General features: G+C 32.8%; 1 protein-coding gene across 1 annotated transcript in view; it reads left to right on the plus strand.

Moving 5' to 3' along the window:
- The window catches only part of LOC135089845 (GTPase-activating Rap/Ran-GAP domain-like protein 3), a 170,125-nt gene that overhangs the window by 164,883 nt on the left and 242 nt on the right, over positions 1-5,000 (plus strand). The window contains exon 27 of the mRNA XM_063985969.1: positions 1-5,000. This exon is cut by the window's left edge and continues 2,758 nt beyond it; it is cut by the window's right edge and continues 242 nt beyond it. The gene's annotated coding sequence lies outside the window, so the exon portion shown is untranslated.

The raw sequence follows: 5,000 nt of genomic DNA on the forward strand, positions 1-5,000 counted from the left end.
TTTGGATTTTCATTTTCTTGTTTTATTTCATTGTCTTTATTTTTTATTGGAAGTGAAAAGTTGTCTACGTAAATGAAATGTAAACAAGTTGATTTTTTTGTTGTTGTTTATGTAGACAACTTGTAAAAAACGGAGTTGTTTATACGCACAACTAAATGATACGATTCGATTTTGTTCTCACGTTAATTCTCTCTCTCTCTCTCTCTCTCTCTCTCTCTCTCTCTCTCTCTTTCTCTCTCTCTCTGGTTCAGGTGGTTCACAGTTCGAATCCCTGGTTCGACAGAGATCCACTGCTGGTTCGTGGATCTCTGTCAACCCACGATCCGTTTTCTTTCACTATTCTGTACATCTTCAATCTATGTAATTTTATTGAATGTTATTAGAATTTTCATTAGTAGAGAGAGAGAGAGAGAGAGAGAGAGAGAGAGAGAGAGAGAGAGAGAGAGAGAGAGGTGCCAATATGCTTGTTGTAAATATCTGCACAAACATTATTTTTTAATCATGCATCAGAAAGTTAATTAATCTGCATCCGGAGTGAAAGTCAAGAGCAGAAATGTAAAGTATCACTGAATTTGAAGCTTCATTAACTATGTTCGAATCTTTTGACTCGTGTCTGTAAACTTGCAGAGAACTGGAGAAAGAAACTAATAGACAAAAGAAAAAAAAAAAAGGCAAGGAAAGAGAGGAAGCAGGAAGAAGGAAGAGAAATAGTAACTTTCCTTTCTATTCTATTTTCTTGCAGTCTTTTTTTGATGAACAATACGTATACACTCATGTCTTATGTATGTATATGCGTGTGTGTGTGTGTGTGTGTGTGTGTGTGTGTGTGTGTGTGTAAAATAATATATATACAAGCGTGCATTTTTCCTCCATGTATCAATGTCGGTGCTTGAAAAAAAAAACTTACTTCCTTCATTTACTCCTCCTCCTCCTCCTCCTCCTGATCCTCGTTCTTCACTTCACCTCTTCTCCACGCGGAAAAAATGAGTTAAAAAATGCGTGTAAATAATCCCAGTAAAGTGGAACCAGTGAAGAGATCTACCAGTTTCTGCCTAGTCGAATCCGAAATAGTCCTGAAACACTTTAATGTATAGTCGAGTCCAAACAGAAGCCGTATAATGAGGGTTGTCCGAGGCTTACCTGGCGAGCTGATGCCTTCACCTGCCTCTCACCTGTCCTGATCATTAGTTTGTTTAATTTTTTTTTTTTTTTTACGCAGTTTTTTTCTCGTTTTTTTTTTAAATATTTGTAGTTTTTTTCTTTTTTTCTTTTTGTTTTTGGCTTTGATTTGTTTTCTATCGTTATTCTTTCATCTTTCCTTCTCTTCTCCTTTTCTTGATTCGTTTTGTAATTAGTCATTTGCTTCTGTACTCTTTTCATTTCCTCCTATTCTTCCTGTTACATTAATCATCCCATCCATTGCTCCCTCGGTTCCTCTTTCCACTAGTTTTGGTATTCACGATTTTTCACGCGAGTCGACCTTCAAGTGCACTTAATGAAATGGGAGTCATTGAACAAATAACAGAAAAGCAGAAAAAAAAAAAAAAAAAGATTCGAAGCAAGGGTCATTCGTTTACTTCCGAGTCACTGCGCCAGGTGGAGGTTCAGACAGTCCGAACAGGAAACACTAATGCCTTTCCCAGAGCTCCCTGTGACTCTCCAACCATCCGAAGCTGTCTTGTTTTGATCACGAGGTTCGAATCAGCACGAAACGAACCTCGAATCTTTAGAATATCGTGTAAATTTTCCGATTAAACTTTCAAGATCTTATTTTAACGTACATATCTCTATTTTTTGAGTCGTTTTGGATAATTTTTGTTCGTTTTTTATCATTTTTTTTAAGACAATCCATAAACCTTCGTCCACTTGAGTGTTAAGTGTCAGGATGTGGTTCTGCGCGATGCGATTTTCATTCCGTTTTCTTTCCTTTGGATGTCGTGAGCCATCTATGTGTATATGTATGTGCGTGTCTTTGTGGCAACAAAATATTAGGGATGGACTAGTCAGAAATCACTAGAGATGTTTTACTTGATGTCCTTTCTTCTCGGCTACTGGCTACTGCAAGGGGAACCGACGCCTCACCGCCTCTCATGTTAACCACTCGAGACTGTATTCTGAAACATCTGTATGTCTTGTTCCGACTAATTTGAACTGACTCTAGTGGAAGTTAATTTCAAAGGTGTTTTCATGATTCCATCTCAACAAGCATTCTGTGTCTTGTATTTAAGGGGAAGTACTTGTGAGTCTTATATTGGTCTTTCGCTTATACATGAAGCAAATAATCTTGACCTGTCCCTTGTGAAGTCATTTCAGACAGTCTCCTATTGGTGGAGGGAAGGAGCCCCGTAGCCAGTAGCCCTCGCGTCCTGTGGCTGTGGTGTAGGATGCTTCAGTGTTTTCTAAAATGGAGCTGTTTCAGATTTTTCGAAACTTTACGCTTTTATGAAACTCTATAGGGGCGTTGGTGATGAGAATGTGATCTTCGACATATTCGACAATTCTAGATGAGAAAGTACATTACTTTTCCCTCCCAGAGTACGATGTATAATTTTTTTCTTTCTAATACTATGATTTTGTGTTTCGAAGCTTCAGATTTCTAAGTTTATGGTGTATTCTCCCTTATTTGCTACCAAAGCTCGTATGACTAAGAATAAATTAATTTTTTTTTTCTCAAACATGGAATACTGTCTTTCATACCTTTGAATCTGAAACTGCTTCGTAATTTATCAAAGCTTCACGCTCGCTTTCCTCGAACTACGAGCAGAAATATACTCAACATTCAGCCTTTTCATCTTTGATACCTGATGAAATGAGTAACAACTTAAGAAATAAAAAAAAAAGTTACAAAAAAGAAGAAACAAAAAAGAAAAAAAAGAAAAACCTATTGAAAATTATTATGGAACCAGTCGAAACTGAAATGGGAAGTAGATTAATTGAAAAAATGCGCTTGTGTTACGTTGAACTGATCCGGTGCTTGTGTGTTGCGTTGCTGGCTGTTCTGTTTGAGGTGCTTACGTTGACCTGACAGTCGCAGCGGGAGGCTCACTGAGAGCTGGGTGCGCTGTCTGTATTGGAAATTGTATAAACACCAACACCACTTTTTTTCTGGAGCTGCCTGTCAAGAATAGATCATTTGTTAATATTTATCGTTTTCTTTCTCTTTTTGCAGAAGAGTTTCTTGTTGTATTAGTAAAATGATCCGTTATTTTAAGCATTTATCGTTTAGTATTCTGAATTTTGTTGATTGGTTTATTTTATTAGTAAACTTGTGCACTATTTCAACCTTTATAATTTTTATTCTGTTTTTGCTGTTAAAATTGTTGTTCTATTAGTAAAATGCTTTTTTTTTTTTAATATTTATACGTTATTTCCTATTCTATATTTGCAGATAAATTCATTGTTGTATTAAAAATTCTTATATATTGATAATACAACTATTTTGTTAAAATTCTGAGACAATGTTTACAAATATACAAACTTTAAGATTAAATACTAAACCGTTCGTTCGTTTAATGATTTTAAAAGATAATGAATATAAAAAAAAAGGTATTGTTGACTCTGTGTATATAAGAAATAAAGCCATATAATAGATGTTGATTTTAAAAAGTTTTGTCTATATGAATTTTACGAGAAAGTGAGCAATAGGAAGTTGATATTGTACTATTGAGTCTATTGAATGTTTATGAGCAAAGTGACGGCGGCTGTTGGAAAAAATTATTGGAACTTATGTAGAATTTTATGTCTGAACTTCGCTTTTGAAAGATTTTTTTTTTTTTACTTTTTTGCATAACTTTTCATAATCATAAATCTTGTCATTCTCTCTCTCTCTCTCTCTCTCTCTCTCTCTCTCTCTCTCTCTCTCTCTCTCTCTCTCTCTCTCTCTCTCTCTCTCTCTCTCTCTCTCTCTCTCTCATTATAATCAGTAGTCTGTAGGGAGAAAATTTTATCGATAGACGAGGCAAAAAAGTAAAGAAAAAAAATTAATGAATATATATATATATATATATATATATATATATATATATATATATATATATATATATATATATATATATATATATATATATATATATATATTTTTTTTTTTTTTTTTTTTTTTTAAAGTATAAATTATTAATGTGCATAACATATTTCCTTTCCTTGAAAGCTTTACCCATTAATTCCCCATCATCCCCTTCACTACCATACATCCATACACCCCGTCCCTCCCTCCCTCCCTCCCTCTCTCTTCCCCACCCTCTCTACTCTGTATTTGCAAGCATAAGAAAAGTATATTTGTATTATTTGCATACATATCTATACAAACTTAGACCAGAAATTGAATGAAATGAAAACGAAAGTGGAAAAGAAAAGTTGAGAAAAATATTTAAGTAGTATTTTTTTCTCCGTTTTTTTTTTTCTGAAAGTAGTGTGTTGTGTAGCGATATATTTTGAGAACAGGTGTATTTTTTTTCTGTGTGTGTCCTAATTAACCTGTGTGTTAGAAAGGCCCTTTTTATTATTATCATTATTAGCTCTCGTTTTATGTCTCACAGGGTGACGGTAATGATTGTGATAACTAATAAAGGGAAAAAAAAGAACAGCTCAAGGATTATACTATTATTATTATTATTATTATTATTATTATTATTATTATTATTATTATTATTATTAAGGAAGTGTTGTCAATGATTATATTTCTTTCAGTAATGTCAATGAAAGAATATAACATACAAATATTTATTCAAGGTAAATTTTGTAATAATATTCTTGATAATTGTGATTCATGATAACTAAAAAAAAGAAAATCATTCATTCATAATTAAAATAATGGCAATAACAACTACATGTCTAATTATACATTTTTCTATTATTATTATTATTATTATTATTATTATTATTATTATTATTATTATTATTATTATTATTAAGGGGCCGAAAAAGATAAACACAAATATAAATACAGCTTTCATTATTATCATTATTCATTTTATTTATTACTATTGCTATTATCATTCTTA

Source organism: Scylla paramamosain, chromosome 33, assembly GCF_035594125.1.
Source record: "Scylla paramamosain isolate STU-SP2022 chromosome 33, ASM3559412v1, whole genome shotgun sequence".
Taxonomy (NCBI): domain Eukaryota; kingdom Metazoa; phylum Arthropoda; class Malacostraca; order Decapoda; family Portunidae; genus Scylla; species Scylla paramamosain.